This window comes from Dromiciops gliroides, chromosome 3 (assembly GCF_019393635.1).
Source record: "Dromiciops gliroides isolate mDroGli1 chromosome 3, mDroGli1.pri, whole genome shotgun sequence".
Classification (NCBI taxonomy): domain Eukaryota; kingdom Metazoa; phylum Chordata; class Mammalia; order Microbiotheria; family Microbiotheriidae; genus Dromiciops; species Dromiciops gliroides.
Window position 1 is genome coordinate 597,254,204 of NC_057863.1, and position 22,585 is coordinate 597,276,788.

General features: G+C 44.0%; 1 pseudogene; it reads right to left on the minus strand.

The window, feature by feature from the left end:
* Nucleotides 1-862: 862 nt before the first annotated feature.
* Nucleotides 863-22,585, minus strand: part of LOC122748125 — a 40,365-nt pseudogene continuing 18,642 nt past the window's right edge.

A 22,585-nucleotide genomic window follows, 5' to 3' on the forward strand; every position in this document is an offset into this window, starting at 1 on the left:
CTAGAAAGAAGTCTGGTGGGAAAGATTCAGGCAGAGTAGAATGGAATAAGGTGTGTCTGTGACTTAAGAAGCAAATGCTTCCATCAAGGGGAACTCTTGTCTATATTGAATTGTCGCACAATGGAAAGAGCTCTGGACTCTGAGATCTGAGGCTGGGTTCAATCCTAGCTATGAAATGGTAGGTAAGTCCCTTGACATCTGTGAACCTCGATTTCTTCATCTATAAAATGAGAGAGATAGAAAGACCAGATGATCCCTAAGGTTCCTTCCAGTTCCAGTGTTCTGCATTAAGGTCCCTTCTGCCTCTGACATTTTGAGTTCTAAGATTTTTTTTTTTTTAGTGAGGCAATTGGAGTTAAGTGACTTTCCCAGGGTCACACAGCTAGTGTTAAGTGTCTGAGGCTGGATTTGAACTCAGGTCCTCCTGACTCCAGGGCCGGTGCTCTATCCACTGCGCCATCTAGCTGCCCTTCTTTTTTTTTTTTTAAACAAAACAACCTTTAATTGCAGCATATCAACTCAAAACCAGAATTCTCTTGTTTTGTTTTTTTTTTCCTTATAGGTTCTTGGCCATTTGGAGTCTCCTCTCTAGTTGCCTTCAGACCGAGAAGGGAAGTTCAGTGTCCAAAAGTCTCACCACTTCCAAAAAAAAAAGACAGGTGTAACACCCAGTGCTGTCCACCTAAAGCCCTGTTGTGTATTCAAGCACCACTGTCACTAAACCCAAACAGGCCACAATTTGAAGGATTAATTAACACAGTCAGCTTGTCCCAACAGTCTTATACTTGATAGGGGGAGTGATGAGCACTGAGGGCCAGAGGAACAGGAGGCAGCTGCAGGCTTCCCGCCCCACCCCCTCCCTTCAGTGGAGGCTCTGGTCCAGGTACTGCAAGAACATGTTGGCCAGCTGGGGCAGGTTCTCCTTGTTGGGGTGCATGACGCCTGAGGTGACTCAGTTCAGCCATGGAAAGGGGGCAAGTGAAGAGCAGCCTCTCTGTGGTCCCCCGCAGGGCCAGCAAGTCCCCCGGGATGGCTGTTTTCTGGGCCTCCATCAAGGCTGCCAGGACCTGGTTGGTGACCTGATCCAGCTGGTGCAGGAAGTTGGTGGAGGACAGAGGCTGGGACTGGGTAGCCTGGTGAGGCACGGGCACCTGGCTCTCGAAGAGGGCCGCCCAGATCTGGGGCAGGGGCAGGGGCTCCTCGGGACCCACCACCGTGAAGAGGGGCGGGTCCTAGCGATTCCTGCAGTCTGGGGCCTCGAACCTCTGGGCCAGAGAGTCCAAGAGCTCTGGGTGGGGTGGGGGGGAAGCAGAGGTCTGGCCCGGCTCCTGGCCTCCGGCCCGCTCAGGCTCAGCATCCTCGACCGCTCCGGCCCTCGTGACCCCTAAGCCCCCGCTCTCCTCCGGGCCTTCCTCGCAGGCCTCTTGGCGGGGCGAGCGGTCCTCCTGGGTGTCCCCAGCCTGCTGTAAGTGCTCCTGTTCCGCGGCCCTGGGCCTCTAGCTGCCGGCCGCCGCCCCCGCCTGCAGGCGGCTCTCCTCCTCCTTCCGGCGGCCGCGGCTTCAGGCAGTAGAGCAGGCAGAGCGGGGTGCGCGCCGCCCGGGCCAGGCAGTAGAGCTCGTAGCGGAAGCCCTTCATGTAGTTGAGAGAGTCGAAAAGGACTACGGCCTGGGGGTTCAGGACGCGCTCCACCGAGGCCTTGAGGGCCGCGCGTAACGCCTTCTCGCGGGTCGGGTTGGAGTAGGTCTCGCGCAGCGCCGCCGGCCCGCCAGGCCCGAGTACATCAGCATCGCGCACGACCGTCACGACCCTCGGCCTCCAGCGCCCTCCCGAGCTCGTTGGCGCGCCGGCTCCGGCCGCTGTCCGGCAGCCCCCACCCTAAGATATATTTAGGCTCTGATATTCTTTGTTCCTGTGTCCCTTCCTCCTCAGATGTCCTATATTTTAAGGTCCCTTCCACCTCTGAATTCTTGTTTGTTTGTTTTGCAGGCAATGGGGGTTAAGTGACTTGCCCAGGGTCACACAGCTAGTAAGTGTCAAGTGTCTGAGGCTGAATTTGAACTCAGGTCCTCCTGAATCCAGGGCCAGTGCTTTATCCACTGCACCACCTAGATGCCACCTCTGAATTCTAAAGGGACCTTCCCATTTTAATGTTCTCTATTCTCTATTCTAGGGATTGGTATAGCTCTGACATTTTGAGTTCTAAGGTTCTTTCCTGCTTAAACATTTAACGTTCTATACCCTCTTTCCTTCCTCAGTGTTGTATGTTCTAAGTCTCCTTTCATCTCTCACAGAGTTCAAAGATCACCTCAGTGCCAATGACTCTCAATCCCCTATATGGAGTCTTAATCTCTCCCCTGAAGACTTTTGTTCCACATCTTCACCAGCCTTCTGGGCAGTCTCTCCTGACTGTACAAACAGCACCTCAAATTCAACACATCCATGAATAGATTAATCATCTCCACCTTCCCAACCCCAATCCTGTCCCTCTTTCCAATTTCTCCATTTCTGTTGAGGGAGCCACCCTCCTCAAACCATTCTGGTTCATCTTTTAGTCTTCCCTCTCCCCTACCCTCCATATCAAGTCAGTTGGCAACTGCAATCTCTCACATGTTTCTTAGTTCATTTCCTCATCACCCCTCAACTGGACTATTGTAACAGCCTTTCAAAGGGCCCCTTGCCTTTGGTCTTCTCTTTTCTCTCCAGTCCAACCTTCTAAAATTATCCTCCTTAGGCACAGATCCACCCTTGTCACTCCCTTGCTCAAAATTTTTCAGACTCCCTATTATTGTCTCTGGAAGGAAAGACAAATTTCTCACCTTGACATCTCAGGCTCTCCACTATTTGTCTCCAACTTCCCTTACCAGCTTTATTTTACACATGCCCCTTCTATTCTTTCTGTGTTGCAGCCAAACTGAAGTCTATTCTTACAAAGTTATCTGCTGAGTATGTCTGTGCAGTTCACACCCCCTGCCTGGTATGTCCTCCCTCCCCTTCATCTCCACCTTTCAAAATCCTCTTCAGTGCTCATCTCAGGTGCTGCCTCTTTTATAGAGTGAGCAGGGCACAGTGATCTAAGATGAAGAGTTTTGAGAAGAGGAATAATATGACAAGATCTATGAGTAATGGTAGGAATCAGACTTGGGGTTAGGGGTTTTGGGGGTGAGTAAGTGGAGGGAAAGGTCAGGCAAAACCATGAGAGGTCAGTGCTGGAGAGAATGACTGGGAAGGGGCCAAGCTTGATCTCCAAAGGGCTAGAAAGACCACAGTGTAGAAGCTGACAGGCTGTCTGTTCTGAAATTCTCCCCAAGTTCATATCCATTAAAGTGGGATGACTTTTTTTTCCATAGGAGGCACCTCTTAGCCACTCAACAAGCTGCTATCCTGTGAAAGGTGAGGCTCAGGGTATGGGCCACAGGAGACATGTGGGATGGACCATAGAGTTAACCCAGTACAATCCCCTCCTTTTACCAAGAAGGAAACTGTGGTCCATTAAAGCTATGACTTCCAAAATCACAACAGGTCTGAAAAAAAGGACTTTGGAGTAGGCAGATTTGAAGCAAGGAAAGGACCCAGGGAATTAGATGGGGGTAAAGTGGGAATGGGTGGGTAAGGAATATCCATTGCAAATCTTGGCTATGGCTATGGCTAGACTTTGGCAGTGTTTGTTTCAAAAATCAGTGCTGTGTGATCTCCCACATTTACATGTTTTCTGATTCCCATGCCACCCCTTGAATTTTTAAATAAAAATTTCTATGGAAAAAAACCCATTTGTCTGGACTGATGCTTTGGGAAAAAAGGAAGTCACACCTACACACTGAAGATAACCATGGGGCTGTAGTGGTCTGATAGAGTCAGCAGAGGTAGAGTGGAATGTGAGGGATCCAAGACAGATGGAACTCAGATCAGCTGGGGGATGTCCCATAAGTCCTTTCCAATTAGGACCTTCTCAAAATCTACTGAGGGCTGAGGGTAGAGAATGAGAATCCAGTTGGTCCTTCCCTATATCCTCCACATTCTCCCCTCCTACAGTGGAGGACTCCCTATCCCCCTGGATTCTGAAGGGAGAAGCAAACCTCACAGCCTCCTCAAAAGGCCAACACTAAGGTTCCACCTTGTTCCAGTGGCCAGTCTGCCACAGCATAAATGATTAACAAAAGAAGTGTGGAAAGTGGATATTCTGTTGCCACAGAGACAAAGGGGCCTATGAGGACCAGGCAAACGTACAGCCCCTGGGAAGACTACAACTAGGGAGTTCCTGGTTAATCATTAGCCACAGGAGGAACTGGGGCAGTGGAGAAAGAAAATGAACCAGTGGGAATTGGAAATAACACCCTCAGCTAAATGCATGTCGGGAAATCTAATTTTCAAAAAGCACTGTAATAGTAGCAATAATAAATAGCATTTATAAGGTGCCTACTATGCTAGGCAATCATGATAAGTGCTTTATAAGTATTCTCTCTCTTCACAACAACCCTGCAAGGTAGCTGAACCCCTAGGGACCTCGCCAGATAAAATAGCCCCATTGCTCCCTGAGCCCCAAGGAACTACCTCTACTGGACAAGGATTGTTGCCTTAGCGAAAGAGCTTACGAATGCAATCCGTGGAATCATAAAATCTTAGACTCTTAGAGCTGGAAGAGAAATCACAGGACCTATTTTGGCAGTCTGGTGAAACCCTTTCTCAAAAAAAAAGATTTTTAAATGAATAAAACAAAAATGCAGAAGATTACAAAGGACACCAATTGTATTGGAATACATCAGTCAACTTTCTTTTTAAAGTTCATGGACTCCAATTTGAGAACACCTTTCATTTAGCAGAAGAGGAAACTGAGGCCATGGGATTTGCTTGAGGCCACACTTCGTAAGTGTCAAAATCAGTACTAGAACCCAGCGCTCTTTACTCATAGCCCAGGACTCTAGTCTGATACCCGTGTGGGAGGCTTTGGGACCATAGGCTTGAATCCCCTCTCGACCACTGTATTAGCTTTGACAAGTCACTTCTGTGCATCTGTTTCCTCATCTGAAAAACAAGGGGGTTGGGGCTAACTAATTCCCTCCAGTTCTAACCTTCTTATATTCTTCATTGAACTTCAACACCAGAAAGACCGTACATGTCGACTGATTTTAAAATGTTCAGTCTTTTTCAGTAGTGTCTTATTCTTCGTGACCCCATTTGGAGTTTTCTTAGCAAAGATGCTATATTGGCTTTCCATTTCCTTTCCCAGCTCATTTTACAGATGAGGAACTAAGGCAACCAGGGTTAAGTGACTTGCCCACATCACACAACTATTAAGTATCTGAGGCCAGATTTGAATTCAGGAAGATGAGTCTTCTGGATTCCCAGCCCAAAGCTCTAAGCCACAGTGTCACTTAGCTGCCCTTTGAGACATTCTTGAAAGGAGTATCAGGAACTAAAAGGAATAGCAGGGAAAGTGGGGGATTCAAGAATGCTGAGGTGAACAAGTGTTCGAGGGTTACTATAGGACCGTAAATCTACAACTGGAAAGGAATTGGGAGGCCATCTATGACATTTTATAAAGGATGGAGTTCCATCATCAATCTTCCCCCATCCACTACAGATGTGTCTCCTTAGGAAAATGTAAACTCCCTGAGAAACGGGAGTATTTCTTTTGTTTTCATTGTCCAGGCACCATGCCTTGTACATGGTATATGCCTAATTGATGTTTCCTGAATTGATTTGAATTGGATCTTCAGGTGTTGTCATTGAACTAGATTTTGAATGGTCCAGAACTAAGCTTCAAATCTGTGGGTATGGTCAGATTTCATACTGTGATATGTGCTTCTTTTGCAAGGTGGCAATACCATTTTTCAGGGCAGCTAAGTGGTGTAGTGTTTAGAGTGCCAGGCTTGGAGTCAGGATGACCTAAGTCTCATATGTGACACTGGGCAAGACACTTCCCTGTTTGCCTCCATTTCCTCATCTGGAAAATGAGCTGGAGAAGGAAATAGTGAACCACTCCAATATCTTTGCCAAGAAAACCCCAAATGGGGTCGCAAAAAGTCAAACATGAACAAAATGACTGAACAACAACACCACCATTTTTTATTTCAACTTTATGGTTAATAAATTCCGTAACATGCCCTTTCTTGGTGACGGTTTAGCACTTGGAGGGTTGGGTTTTTTTTTCCATTAAAAGTTAGAGATGGGGCTAGGTGGTGCAGTGGATAGAGCACTGGCCCTGGAGTCAGGAGGACCTGACACTTAACACTTACTAGCTGTGTGACCCTAGGCAAGTCACTTAACCCCAATTGCCTCACCAAAAAAAAAAAATGTTAGAGTAAAATAGGTGCTGGGTATTGAATCACTTGGGTAGAGGCTTAGGCATGCCAAGAGGGAATAAAATTCAACCCTATTAGAAAAGAAACAGGTATAGACCCTACTTGTTTGATGGATTTTAAGCAGAGATGTTTTGTTTATGGCTTGAGGTCACCTGGCATCAGATATTTTAGCCTGAAGTTTGCTTCTCTGATGCTTTGCCTATTGACACTAGACTCTTCAGGATAATGACAAATCCTGGGAATGAGTGAGTGTTTATGGAGACACAGTTGAACAACTTCTTGCAATTGATCTTGGAATGGAACAGTAGGGAAGGTAGTAGATTTGGGGACTTTGACTTGGATATCAATTCTGGCTCTGCTATTACCTTCTCATGTGACACAGGGAAATAATTTTCTTTCTCCGGGCTCCAGTTTCCCCATTTAAATATAACACCCCCTCCCAGGCTACTTTCCCAAATCAGTCAGTCAGTCAATAGTCAACAAGCATTTATTAAGTACTTATTATATACCAGGCACTCTCACTTGTATTGGCAGGCCAGGTCCCCAGAGGGTGGCTTCTACTACTCTCAGAGTCCTAGGATTAACCTCAGGGGTCTGGGTTTCTGGTATTGTTTCTAGTATATATTTCTAAGACTCCCTAGTGAGTCCCTATTGGTGTGTTTCCTATTGATATTCATTCAGATTCATGAGCTCTTTTATTTAGCAAAGGCAATTACAAATATGATATGATTAGGACATTTGGTATAAAAACATTCCCCATAGAAGTCTGGGGTGCACTGTTCCACAATCAGTGGATAAAATGGGCACAAACTTGAATTCCAAAGGTAGTGAAGGAAGCATATAGAGAAGTAGCTCCTTGAAGCTACTTCTTCTCCTGGGTGACAATCTTTCTGCACCCATATTTATCTGTGTTGATCTTCAGAGTGTCCTTGGTGTATCTCTGTTCTTGGCTGAAGCCCGCTCTCCAATAACATGACTTATTCTCAGGGCAGCTAGATGGCACAGTGGATAAAACACCAGCCCTGGATTCAGGAAGACCTGAGTTCAAATCTGGCCTCAGTCACTTGACCCTGGGCAAGTCACTTAACCCTCATTGCCAGAAAAAGACAAAACAAAACAAAACAAAAGCCATGATTTATTCTCTCTCTCTCTCTGTCTTTCTCTACACACACATATATACATATATATGTGCATATGTATTTTAATTTTTCCCCAATTACATGTTAGAACAATTTACAAATTTTTTTTTAAGTTTTGAGTTCCAAATTTTCTCTCTCTTCCCTGAGCCAGTAAACAATTTGTTATAGTTTATACAATAACACGATTACTCTTAACTCCCCACAAAGAGTCATTCCCTCTCAAGGGCTTGGCTTAAACTTTAGAATTGAAATCCTTAGCTCCCTAACCTATTCTTTCACCCCTAGACTAAGCTCACTGCTGGTCTGACTGCTATTATATGCCTGGGCCCAATGGGCATTTCTCATCCTCTCAGTCAATCACATTGCTTTCTTTTTGACCCAATTAAAGAGGTTCATAACCAGTAAAGAGATCACAGGATATGTTGTTTACACATTGAAAACTTCATTGATTGGTTGATTGATTGAATTAAGGTGTCTGGGACTTTTGTGATTGTGCCAATGGGGTGAAAGTGGAACCTCCCCTTCCATGCAAAATGAGGGTGTTAGACTGGATGGTTTCTAAGGTTCCTTCCAGTTCTCAATCTCTGACATCCCAGTGAAGAGATGAGGCCAAGTGGTGGAGTGGAAAGTACACTGGATTAGGCATCTGAAGAGCCAGCTTTCAATCTTGGCTTCACCATAGACCAGCCATGGCTTGAAATGCTTTCTCCAAAATTACCACTGATCTTTTAATTGCCAGATGTAATGGTTCTCAATCCTCATCTTTCTTGACTTCTCTGCAGCCTCTGACACTGTCAATCACCCTCTTTTCCTGTTTTTTGTTGTTGTTCAGTCGTATCTCACTTTTCACGACCCCATTTGGGGTTTTCTTGGCAAAGGTACTGGAGTGGTTTGCCATTTTCTTCTCCCCCTCATTTTCCACATGAGGAACCTGAGGTAAATACAGTTAAGTGTCTCCCCCAAGTTCACACAGCTAATAAGTGTCTGAGGCCTGATTTGAATTTGTGATGATGAGTCTTCCTGACTGGAGGCCCAGCACTCTATCCACTGCCCTACCCAGCTGCCCTTTTCCCAGTTAGTTTCTAGGTGTTAATGACCCTGCTCTCTTGCAGTTCTCCTCCTGCTTGTCCGACCCATCTTCCTCAGTCTCCTTTGCTGAATCTTCCTCCAGGTCACATCCACTGAGCTACAGGAATTCCTCCAAGGCTCGGTCCTGAGCCTACTTCTCTTTTCTTTCTACACTCTCTCGCCTTGTCATCTCATCAGCTCCCTTGAGTTCAATGATCATCTCCATGCTGCCGATTCCCAGGTCTTTTTAGCCAGCCCTAAGCTCACCCCATAGCTCCAACCTCACATCACCAACTTCCTTTTAGACACTTAAAATGGAGGCCTGGTTGGCATCTCAAACTCCACCTAGCCAAAATGGGACTCATTTGGGGCAGCTAGGTGGTGTAGTGGATAGAGCACCGGCCCTGGATTCAGGAGGACCTGAGTTCAAATCTGGCCTCAGACACTTAACACTTACTAGCTGTGTGATCCTGGGCAAGTCACTTAACCCCAATTGCCCTGCAAAAAAAAAAAATGGGACTCATTTATCTTTCCCCTCAAACTTCCCTGTTACTCTTGAGAACACCACTATCTAGCCTCCCAATCACCTAGACTTGTGACCTCAGTGTCATCCTCAGCTGCTCTCTATAGATCACCCTGAATAGTCACATGCTGCCAGGTCTTCTTGTTCCTGCTACCATTGCATCTCTCACATATATCCCCTTCTTTCCATTTCCCCAGCTGCCCCCTGGTATGGGACCCTTATCACCTCATGCCTGAACTACTGCAATAGCCTGCTGGTGGGTCTTCCTACCTCAGTTGCTCCCTCCATTCAATCCATCCAGTTGCCAAAAAATGATCTTCCTAAAGTATAGGTCCTGCCATGTTACTTCTCCCACTCCATAAACTCCAGTATCTCCCTATTATCCCCAGGATTGCATGTAAAATACTTGGGTTGGCATTTATGCCATTTACAAACTGGCCCCTTCCTACTCTTCCAGTCTTCTAATGCTTAACTTCCCTCCACAAACCAACCCCATAATCTGGCAATGCTGGTTCTCTTACTCTTCCTCACTCTGTACATCTCCTGTCTCTAATACCTTTTCACATACAAAGAATGCCTCATATCTGGAATAGTCCCCCTCCTCACCTGTACCTTCTGGCTTCCTCTGAGGCTCATCTCCCACCCTACCTTCTTCTGTAAGAGGTCTTTCCTGAACTTCCCCCATCCCCTCCAGAGCTGGTCCCTTCCCTCCAAAATTACCCCCCATTGCCACTGTATCCAGCTTGTATGTCCACAGTTGTTCTGTTCTCTCCCCAATTTGAATGAGAGTGTCTTGGGGGCAGGGACTGGGTTTTGCTTTTCTTTGTATCCTGGTGCTTGCCTGACACATAGTAAATATCAGCAAATGTTTGTGGACTGACCACTTGACCTTGATTGAGAATAATGGGGTGTTAGGGAAAGAACCCTAGACTGAGAAGAGTCTTGGCTCTCTTACTAATTTCACTTTGTGCCTTTAGGTCTATAGTTTCTTCAGCTATAAAATGACCTTTAAGTTCCCATCCCACTCAATCATTCTCTGTCTAGAACCCAGATCTTCTCATTCCTAGCACAGGACTAGAAGTTGAGAGGGTGTTTTTAGGAGAGGGCTGCCATACTTCTTCACCTTCTACAATCCCCCTCCCTTCTCTCTCCCAGCCTGGCTGAGACATCCCAACCTCCCCCAGACAAAGGCCCTGCCAGGATGCTTCTTGGATCTTGTCCCAGCCAACACCCGCAGCCTCCTCTGAGCTCTGTCCAAACGGAGCCCTGATGTGCCCTGAGGCTTTGCAAATGCTTGTCTGTTTCCAGTCATCCACAGATGACTCAGGGTTCTGGGGAAACAGTGCGTAACAAGCTTCCCATCGGTGACTCAGGCAGAAGCGTGCAGATCAGAGGGCCAAGGGGAACCCTTGAGGACCTTAGAGATCCCTTGGTCTAGGGGCTCAACCTTCTTTGCTGGGAGACTGGTGAAAGCTTTGGACTTCTCAGAAGAATGTTTAAATGCATAAAGTATAATACATGGGATTACAAAGGAGACCAATCATAGTAAAATATAGTTATTGAAACTAAAAAAAGTTCACAGACTCATAGTCCAACCTCTTCATTTTACAAAGAAAATTGAGGCTCAAAGATGGAAAAGTTTCCCACCCAGGAGTTATACTCCTGGTAGCTTTGAACTTGGGTCTTCTCCCTTCAAATATACAGTGTTCTCAAAACCACACAGCCTTCTGTGTCTGCTTTGGAAGCTTTTTCACTGTTTTCAGAAAACAGAGGTGAGGAGGAACCATAGTGTTTAATGGACCACAAAGTCCTGGGTGAATTTCTGGGTGAAGTGGGTAAATTCCCCACCTCTGACTCCCACCCCCCACCAGGTTGTGGGGGCTTCATTTTCCCACCGACATGGATCTTCTCTTCCCCACACAGATCAGAGCCCTTCCACTGCCTCCTCACCTTGAGCTATCCTTATCTGAGTCTTTCTAGAAGTCCCCCATAACTACAGTTATGTATGTAATATATGCTCTGTCAAACTGTGAATCTTTAAAGTAACCTTTGGGTATTGTTGTATTCTTTACTGTGTAATAAAAATGTTTTTAAAAATTAGTAACTGGAAAAGAATTGGAAATTGAGGGGATGCCCATCAATTGGGGAATGGCTAAATAAGTTGTGTTATATGAATGTAATGGAATACTAATGTGCTATAAGAAATGATGAGCAGACAGATTTCAGAAAAACCTGCAAAGACTTAAGTGGACTGATGCTGAGTGAAGTGAGCAGAACCAGGAGAACATTGTACACAGTAATAGCAACATTGTGTGATGACCAACTGTAATAGACTTGGCTCTTTTCAGCAATACAATGGTCCAAGACAAGTCCAAAGAACTCATGATGGAAAAATGTTCCCCACATCCAGAAAAAAGAACTGTGGATTCTGAATGCAGATTGACCCATACTGTTTCTACTTTTTTGTGTGGTTTTTTTCCTTTTTGAGGTTTTCCCCTTTTGTTCTGATTCTTCTTTCACAACATGACTAATGCAGAAATATGTTTAATGTGATTGTACATATATAACCTATAACAGATTGCTTGCTATCTTGGAAAGGGGGAGGGAAGATAGGGAGGGAGAAAAATTTGGAACTAAAAATCTTATGAAAAAAATGTTAAAAACTATCTTTACATGTAACTAGAAAATAATAAAATACTTTTATGCTTTAAAAAAATCTGTAGCAAGGGGTACTAGGTGGCACAGTAGTTAGAGCACTGGCCCTGGAGGACAAGAATTCAAAAACCAGCCTCAGACACTGACTAGCTGTGTGACCTTGGACAAGTCACTTAACCCCAATTGCTTCCAAAACAAAACTGCAAACAAAAAATTGGTAACAAAAAAAAAAAAGTGTCCTCTGTAAAAGATCTTTCCAGTGCACCTGAGGCCATCCTTCAGATTATGTTACATTCACAGAATCACAACATGTTCAAGCTGGAGAAGACTTTCCCACAACATTGTCCAACTTTCTCTTACAGAGTCTCAGAGCTTGAAGGGACTTCAGAGGCCATCTGGTCCAACCTGAACTTGTAGCATCATAAAATTATCTTTATAGTCATTTTACAGATGAGAAACAAGGCCCAGGTGGTTAAGTGATTGGCCTTCGTCACACAGTAACCATCAATGGTAGGATCTGAACCCAGGTTCTCTGACTCCAGAGTCCATCTCTCTATTATACCACCTCCCTCACTTTGAGCAGAAGTCTCCTTTCTATCATTTCTGACAAGTGATCATCCAGCCCTGGGCTTGAAGAGCTTCTGTGAAGGAAAAGCAAGTTGTTCTATCCCCCACCCCAATCCTAAAGGAAGTCAGTCCATGCCGAATTTGGAAAGTTCTGAAAATCACCTTATGTAGAACCAAACTCTGCCCCTCTGCGACCTAGTTCTGCCCTCCACAATCAAGCAGAATCGGTTTAATCCCTCTTTCCCAGACATCACTCAATTAGTTCACACCAAAGGCATCTGAGAACTTAGTATGCTAAGAAAGGACAGGCAATGTGGAAGAGCAGATAAAGTTAGAGAGATATAGGTTCAAGTCCCACCCCTGACATAGAGGGACCATGTGACACTGGGCCACCATTGAACCTCTCAGTGCCCTACACAACCTTCTAAGATTATAGATTTTAGAAGGGATACCAATCTGCACTGGTGGAGGGCATTCTCTGACCAGGAGTTTCCTATACCATTGCAATCATAGGTCCTATCCAAAAAAAAGAATAGTAATAAAAGTGGTGATAAAACATTTTCCTATAAATACATGTGCCATGTAAGGAAAAAGTGGACAGGAAACCCATCTGGCTAGAATGCACACATAGAGGAAGGAAGGAAGGAAGGAAGGAAGGAAGGAAGGAAGGAAGGAAGGAAGGAAGGAAGGAAGGAAGGAAGGAAGGAAGGAAGGAAGGAAGGAAGGAAGGAAATAAGCAACTATTAAGCACCTATAATGTGCCAGGCACTGTGCTAAGTGTTTTACAAATATCTCATTTGATCCTCATAACGACCCTGGGAAATGGTTGCTATCATGATCCCCATTTTATAGTTGAGGAAACTGAGATAGATAGAGGTTAAGTAACTTGCAGAGGGTCATACAGCTCATAAGTGAATGAGATCAGGGGGAAGCTAGGTGTTACAGTGGATAAAACACCGGTCCTATATTCAGGAGGACCTGAGTTCAAATCTGGCCTCAGACACTTGGCATGTACTAGCTGTGTGACCCTGGGCAAGTCACTTAACCCTCATTGCCCCCCCCCAAGTGAATGAGACCAGATTTGAATTCAGGCCTTCTTCACTCCAGGCTCCCTCCAGGGGAGTTCTCTATCCCCCAGCTTCCTCCAGACAGGGACACATAGGTTAGAGAACATGTATAATCTAAGCAAATTGCGGAAGAGAAACATATGCCTCTGACATTATGGGGCTGCTGATGCCTTCTGGTGATGTCATCATGCTGTTTCTGCCGATTCTACTCCTTGTTTGTCCTGAGTGATGCATATGGTCCATATTCATCGCTCCCTGCTCCCTGGGCTCTTGTGGCAGCTCATTAACATTGCTCTGCTGGTTGATCTTGTCCTTACACAGTGACCATTGTCAAGTACAGCTCCATTGGGTCCAAGGTGCTACTCCGAGTTCTCTCTGCTGCCACCTGCTGGCTTCAGGTGGTCCTGTGAGGTGATGCTTCTCCCTTATAGGGGAAGTGGGCTCTACCTTACTCCTTTTGCCTGAAGCCCAAAGGATTTGTCTGTTACTGTTTTTGATTTTGGTTTTTAAGAATAAGGAAGAAGCCCTTACATACTCAGTCATCGGAATAAGCGCAAATCTTTCCTGGATTTTCTCCTATAATCAAGGATTTATCTGTTTCTGAGCCTTGGCTAGATTGGGCTTTTCTTCTCCAGAAGGAAATTTTTTGCCCCAAACACCAAATTTTCTGGAATACAGAATAGAGCTGCCCCAGCTAACCAGTGACTTGAAGCCTAAATCTTTCTTTCTTTTCACCTGAATGTCCTCATAAGTCACTTCTTATTTCCTCAGGGAGATCTCATGGTCCTAAATCCAATTCAGGGGAGTCAAAGAAACCCCAGAGTGCTTATGGGTACCTGACCCCTTTTCTGGAGAGAGGAACCAAAACGTTTTGATCTTTCATGCAAATGAATGGGAGGAAGTAAGGCACAGTAAAAAAATCAACCTAAGCCTGAGTCACAAGTCTTTGTGCCTTTAATATATGTGTATCCATCAAAAAAACTGCCTTCATATAGCTGGACAAAGAAAGACAGACAGACAGACAGACAGACAGACAGACAGGAAGGAAGGAAGGAAGGAAGGAAGGAAGGAAGGAAGGAAGGAAGGAAGGAAGGAAGGAAGGAAGGAAGGAAGGAAGGAAGGAAGGAAGGAAGGAAGGAAGGAAGGAAGGAAGAAAGAAAGAAAGAAAGAAAGAAAGAAAGAAAGAAAGAAAGAAAGAAAGAAAGAAAGAAAGAAAGAAAGAAAGAAAAACAAAGAGCTTGCAATGAGCCTGTCCTACCCTTCAATCAGTCCTCATGTGGAATGTGATGGTCCTCTCACCATCCTGCTTACCTTCTTCTTAATATGTCCCAACTTGTCATTATCTTTCCCAGATTGTGGTACCCAGAACTGAGTATAATACTCCTCATGGAAGCTAGCTAGGGCAGTGTAAAACAGGACTATCGCTTCCAGATCTCCATTAATTCACACTGAGATCACACTAGTATTATTGTCTACCATAGTTCAACGATGACCTATTTTGAGCTTGCAATTTACTAAACACCCCATATCTTTTTTCATATGAACTGTTTCCTAACCACAACTTCCCCATCCTGTTCTTGCACATGTGACTTATTTTTAACCCTGCACTGGACTTTGCGTGTATCCTCATTAGATTCTATCTTGTTACATTTGGCCCATAATTCTGGACTGTTGAGATACTTTCAGAGTCTGCCTAGATCAGTCATCCATTGTATTGAGTCTCCATTAATAGTTTTGGATAATATGGAAATTTTATTATTCTAGCACCTATGCCTTCATGCACTAAAATGCTGATTAGTGTAATATTGTACAGTTTCAAATTTCTATACGTTTTAGGGGCAGCTAGATGGTGCAGTGGATAGAGTGCCGGCCCTAGAGTCAGCAGTACCTGAGTTCAAATCCGGCCTCAACCACTTAACAATTACTAGCTGTGTGACCCTGGGCAAGTCACTTAACCCTAATTGCCTCACTTAAAAAAAAATTTCTCTATGTTTTAGAGAAAAAGCCATGGACAGAGCCATAAGTGCATAGATGAGGAAACTGAGTCCCAGGGAAATGAACTGGCTATGGCCAATATAGCACATGACCTGTCTATTTCCTTTTCTAGTCAAACGTGTCCGCTGTGTTATTTCTTATCTTGGATACATCTTCATTGGTTATTGACAATTGCCTACTTGGACCCACCATTCATCTTTCCATTCTCCGTTGGGTTGCTTGTAATTTCAATTTCTCTGAGATCAGGGCTTTTGATTATTTCTAAGCATGTATCATCACCAGGAGAATACTGTTGTTAAAAGTCACAGATATTTGCAACAAGGAGATTCTTGGGAGTCAGTGAAAACACTATGTAGTTTCCTAAATATGTTCTAGCCTGGTCTCTTCCTCTAGTGAAGCTTGGCCAGCTCACTATTCTCCTGCAACACCTTTCCTAAATGCACATATTGGTGAATTAATTCTTTGTGTCTCCTATTTCATAATATCTCACAATCTGAGTACTATGTATATTTTATTGTTGTTGGGGTTTTTTGTTTGTTTGTTTTTGCAGGGCAATGAGGGTTAAGTGATTTGCCCAGGGTCACACAGCTAGTAAGTGTCAAGTGTCTGAGGCCGGATTTGAACTCAGGTACTCCTGAATCCAGGGCCGGTGCTTTATCACTGTGCCATCTAGCTGCCCTATGTATATTTTAGCCATTTGTTCTTCCAGTATAGAAGATTAGACCAACCTTTTTTGAATGACTATTTTTAATCCAAAATTTTTATTTTATTTTCAGATCTACCGTCTCTCCCTTTCTCTGTCTCTGTCTCTCTGTCTCTGTCTCTGTCTCTCCCATCTCTCCTCCCTTTGAGAAAGCAAGAATTACAAAACTATTACAAACTCTTTTCCATTACTACTCATTTTTCTGAGCAGCCTCTGTAGTGTTCTGGGGCTCAATGCTTTTAGTACAATGTCATGTTTCCCTTCTGGTGTAAAATCTTTTCCCTTGATGAGGATAAGACTGGGTTGGTGATAAGGTGCAATTAATAAAACTGGACCACTTTTCATTTCTGACTTTGTGTCCCTACTACTTAGCTCAATGCCTCACACTTAGAATTCAATTTACTTCCATTCAACAAGCATTCATGAACCCCCTCCTCCTACCTTGTATAAGGCATTGCACTAGGAACTAGGGATTCAATGACAAAAAGGAAAAAATCCTTCCCCTGAAGGAACCCTACAGCATTCTGCTGGAGGATACAATTTTTAGTTGTTTCAGTCATTTTTCAGTCTTGCCTGACTCTTTTTTTTTTTTTTTTGGCCTGACTCATTGTTAAGGCATTTGGGAATTTCTTGGCAGAGGTACTAGAGTGGTTTACCATTTCCTTCTCCAGCTCATTTGACTGATGAGGAAAGTGAGGCAAACAGGGCAAAGTGACTTGCCTGGGGTCACACAGCTAGTCAGTGTCTGAGGCTAGATTTGCACTCAGATCTTCCTGACTCCAAGCATTGTGTCGGGTCTCAGTTTCTTCATAGTTGATAGTTGGACAAGATGATCTTTGAGGTCCCTTCCAGCTCTAAATCTATTGTCTTTATTTTTCTACATTGACAGTTCTTGACATGATCTGCCCTGTGCTTCGGAAAGATTATTTTGAAAGGTATGTGAAGGATGGAAGAGATTGGAAGAGGGTAGAGGCTAGAATCAGAGAGAGCTACCATAGGGAAGATGCCTGAAGGGGGAAAAGGCAAGACCCAAACAATGATCTGGATGGGTAAGCAGAATACCAAGCCAGGGGTCAAGCCCAAGTGTAGATGGAGGTAAACACATCCAGAGCGCAAGAGAGAAATCATGGGAAGAACCGTGGCGTGGAAGCAAACACTCACTGCCTCCTGTAAAGCCAGAGGATTTGGACTCTCACAGGACTCCCGGTGTGATCTTGGACACATCGCTCCCCAAAATCAAGAACACGGGTTAACCCCTGCCTAAACTCCCCCAATAGAATGTAACCCCTTCAAGGCAGAACTTTTTACATTTTCCTCTGCACTATAGAGAGGACCAGTGAGGCTCATAGAGATAGAGAACTGGCCTGGAAGCCAGGAAGATCACCTGGTTTCAAATACTGGCTTGTGACCCTGAGCAGCTGACCTGACCTCTCAGTGCTCCAGTTCACTCCTGGGCCCTTTGCACCTGAGAATTTTTTTTTTCCCATGATCCCAGATATATAGGTTTAAGAAGCTTTGCTCTAGTTGATGCTTTAAGACTGGAAGTGGCTAATAAGATTCAGACCTGCAATGATGGAGGGAGTTTCCTCACCTGGAAATTCCTTATACCAATGAAATTATAGATCCTGTCCCTTTCTCTATCTCTCACAGTTAGTTTCCATCCTTGCACATAATTGGTGTCTAATAAACATTATTAATTGAATAAGAGTATCTTTGGGGGCAGCTAGGTGATGTAGTGAACGGAGTTCTGGCCCTGGAGTCAGGAGGAACCTGGGTTCAAATCCAAAGTCAGATACTTATTAGCTGTGTGACCCTGGGCAAGTCACTTAACCCTGAATGCCAGAGAGAGAGAGAGAATTTTTACAACATTCTTACCATGTGGTCATTCCTCCTCAGGTTGAAGACACACTTCAAATGAGAGGGAGCCCTCCTACTTTATAAAGTAGCCCATTCACCTTTTGTCCAGCTCTGATTCTGAGGAAGATTTTTCCTTTAGATTCAATTGTAATCTACCACTCTGCAAACTCCACCCATTGTTCCTTGTTCTATCCTCAGACCAAGCAGAACGAGTTAAATCTTATGACAATTCAGACATCTCCAAGTGTGTCCAGTCCATACACTATGCCTGAAAGGTGCTCCCTCATTATTTCTCCCTCTTACAATGCCCTGAAAGCATGGCTCAAGCTCAAGGTCTTATGGGAGCTATTTCCTGATTGCTGCCAGCTACCAGAGGGGCCCCCAAAAATGATCTTGAATTCTTAAAATATAACTGTATTGGGAGCAGTTGGGTGGTGCAGTGGATAAAGCACCAGCCCTGGATTCAGGAGATCCTGAGTTCAAATCCAGCCTCAGACACTTGACACTAGCTGTGTGACCCGGGCAAGTCACTTAACCCTCATTGTCCCGCAAAATATAACTGCATGTGCTTATGTATATACCAAGAGTTTGGGCTCTTCCACCACCTCCCCTTTCCCTCTCTGCCATCTGGAATTTGTTCTCCCCAGTGCTCAGTGCAAAGGTTTGGGGCCTTTCATCCCTTCTTCCATCAGGACTCCCTTCTCCTCCTTTTTAGGAGGCTTTTTCCAATGCAGATTCCCTGGGGGAATCTCCTGAGTATAAACTGTTGAGTTCTGTTTGAGCTATTATATAGCTTGCCAATATTTTGAGGCTCTTTAATTATTGGGTGCTATGTATGCCTGGGATCACTGATACCATGAGGTCATAACAGCATCTGTTTTCTTTTTTTTTTAGTTTATGGAATAAAACAAGCATTTCCATAACATAGAATAATGAAAAAGATGATTACACATGAAAGTGCAAATCTATTATATACAACTTGCTATTCCTTTTAAATATATAAATATGTAAATTTCTTTTTTTTCTTCCCTCCTCCCCAGTCCTAGAGATGGCTACCATTAGACACAAATAGGTATATGTGTATATATGTGTAAGCATGTATGCATGTGTGTATGTATACATATATATAATTATTCTATACATACTTCTATTTATTAGTTCTTGTTTCAGCTGTTGTCATACCTACCACCCTCTTTCTCTGGGCTATTCCTTCGTGCTGATAAAAAGTTGAACCACAAGGTGGCATTGCTAGGCATTAACCCAAAGGTCACTAATCAAAATAACTGGATCCTGAGAAATCCCATGCTCATCCAGGTGGTTAGGCACCCCACCCTACTCTAAAGGGAAGTCCAGAGAAGTGCCAAGCTTTTTGTAGCTCTCAGGAAGTAGGTGACGTTCTTTCCCCTAGCTGCTCTTCTGTCTGGTTGACCTGCCCTTGTTTCATTAGCCTAGGGGTGTGGTCAATATGTATTTTCCCAACCAGAATTTCTCTAAACCCTCACCCACCTCTGCCATGACTCTGCTATATTTCACTGAACCTTAATCTAGGGTATAGGAATCTATTAACCATGAAAACATACAGACATGCTTAACTGTATGTGGTATAATGTCTGTGCTCTTTGTATAGAATTAATAAAAGGAATTAAGAAGAGGAATAAGAAAATAAGCATTCATATAGTGCTTACTACATGCCAGGCACTGTGCTAAGTGCTTTACAAATATTCTCACATGTGATCCTCCCAACAACCCTGCTAGAGTTAGATTAAAAAAAAAAAACACCTGGAAAGACTTACATAAACTGATACAAAATGAAGTGAGCAGAACCAGAAGAACATTTTTCACAATAACGCGGTGTGATGATCAACTCTGACTGGCTTAGCTCTTCTCAGCAATGCAATGATCCAAGACAATTCCAAAGGACTCATGATGGAAAATGCTCCCCACATCCAGAAAAAGAACCATGGAGTCTGAATACAGATCGAAGCAAACTATTTTCACTTTTTGGAGGATTTCTTTCATTCCCCCCCCCTTTGTTCTATTTCTTCTTTCACAACATGACTAATACAGAAATATATTTTACATGGTTGTACATATACAGAATGGGCCAAAAGTCACAATATTTTAGTAACTTTTTGAAAATTATTTTTCTTTATTTTTTTACCATTTACGAGATTTGTTTTTTTCACAGGTAATATAAATTCATTTCATATATACTGTCTATGATGCTATGGTATTGCAAATGAAAAACAAAAATAAAGGAGTTATTAAATATCAAAACCCCTTCATAACTTTTGGCCCACCCTCTATAACCTATATCAGATTGCTTGCTGTCTTGGGGAGTGGGGAGGCAAAGGAGGAGGGGGAAAAATTGGAACTCAAAATGTTTCCAAAAAGAATGTTGAAAATTGTCTTTACATGTAATTGGGAAAAAAATAAAATATTATTAAATAAACAATAACAACCACCCTGCTAGGTAGGTACTTGTTATTTCCATTTTACAACTGAGGAAACTGATGCTGACAGAAGTTGAACTGCTTGCCCAGGGTCACACAGCTAGTGAATGAAAACTACATTTGAACTCAGATCTTCTTGACCCCAAATCTAGCACTCTCTCTAATATGTCACATTGTTGCCTAATGAGACAACACTTGCTAGAACACCTACCTTGCAACTGTGTATCTAAAACTCCTCCTAGCTGCAGGCTACCCCCAATGAGAATATAATATATAGAATAAGGGGGCAGCTAGGTGATACAGTGGATAGAACACTGGCCCTGAAGTTGGGAGGGCCTGAGTTCAAATTTGAATTCAGATACTTTGTGACCTGGACAAGTCACTTAATTCCAATTGCCTTAAACATCTGGGGACATCTCCAGTCATCCTGATAATGTATCTTGCCACTGGACCCAGATGGCTTCCAAGGAGAAAGTGAGGCTGGCGACTTTACATAGCCCTTCCTCACTTAAATCCAATTCATTGCAAGTCATGACATCACTCTGATGTCAATGGTCCTCTTTGAGAATGAAGGACGGGGCAGCTAGGTGGCGCAGGGGCAGCTAGGTGGTGCAGTGGATAGAGCACCGGCCCTGGAGTCAGGAGTACCTGAGTTCAAATCCAGCCCCAGACACTTAACACTTACTAGCTGTGTGACCCTAGGCAAGTCACTTAACCCCAATTGCCTCACCAAAAAAAAAAAAAGAGAGAGAGAATGAAGGACAACAACAATACAGAATATAGCATAGTTTAAACACATAAGTTCTCGGTCTCTGTTCAAACTGGCCAAGCTCAGATGGCCAGCAGGGGTAACTTAATGCAGGAGTCCACAAAACCTCCTTGAAGGAATCTGCATACCTTCTCAAGGCAGCCAGTGGTGCTCTGGGGCTCACCCACTGTTTCTTCTGCGACCATGGTGTTTCTGGATATGCTCCATGACTTGCTAGATCTTGATGCCAATGCTCTTCTATTTGGTGTCTTGTCCCTGGCGGGAACTTCCTACCATTTGCATTAGCTAAGTCATTTTCCCAACCAGAATAGCTCTGAACTCTCATGTGGAGTAGAGGGAGGGTGACATCTGTTATGGTCCTCTTCGAGAACAAAGAACAAACAACAACAAGAGATATCAAAGTAGCATGGGGGCATGGAATTGAAATCCAGAAAGTCAGGGGCAAGCTGGGAGAGGAATCAAGGCTGGCTCACCAGGGGAGGCAGAGTCCAGATTGAGAAGTCAAGGAGGATCATTGGATGTTCTGGGCTGAGAAGCTTCCAGGCACTGAGGGAAGTTGGGAGGGAGAGTCCAGATTGAGAAGTCAAGGAGGATCATTGGCTGTTCTGGGCTGAGAAGCTTCCAGGCACTGAGGGAAGTTGCAAGATGAGATAACAGCTGAGGCATAGTTTTCAAGTCGAGAGCCAGGGGGCAGATTCAGGAGGAGAAAAGGCAATCCCAAGCAAGGAGAGTCTTCCACCAATTTCCCCTCTGCTCTCTGCCTTTGAAGTCAAGTTTCCAGTGGTCAAGAGCTATGAAATTTCTGCTTTGGATTCTCCCAATCAGCACTTATAAAGTGTTTCATAAACTTCTGAGTGCTATAAGGATGTCAAGGACTGTGATCAGTGTCCCAGAAGGAGCCTTCATTCAAGAATCCTTGAAGTACTTTAAAACATGTTGCTATTCAGGAAGGCAAATTGAGTCTACAAGAGAGCAGGGAGACTGAAAGGCACTAGATAGAATGCTTGAAAAGAGAATTGAGGGGAAACATTGAGTCTCTTAGCAGACCCAGGTACCTAGGGCTCTGTAAAGAAAGGGGAAATCTGTTTTGAACTTTGGAGGTAACTTGTAGAGAGGCAGCTCGATGGCACAGTGGATAGAGTGTCAGGTCTGGAGTTGGAAAAACCTGAGTTCAAATCTGGCCTCACGCACTTACTGTGTGACCTTGGGCAAGTCACTTAACCTGTGTCCATCTCAGTTTCTTCAGCTGTAAGATGGAGATGATAATAATAACAGGGTTGTTGTGAGGATCAAATGAGATAATATTTGTTAAAGTGCTCAGCACAATGCCTGGTACAGAGTGGGCATTCAACAATTGCTTGTTTCTTTCTTGTGCTTGCTTTTGTATATTCTCTTTTCCCTCATAGATTAATACTTAAAACACACTCTGAAGTATTTCAATGTAATGAGTCAAAGGAAAAGAGGGAATAGATGCTAAAGTTATTAATAAT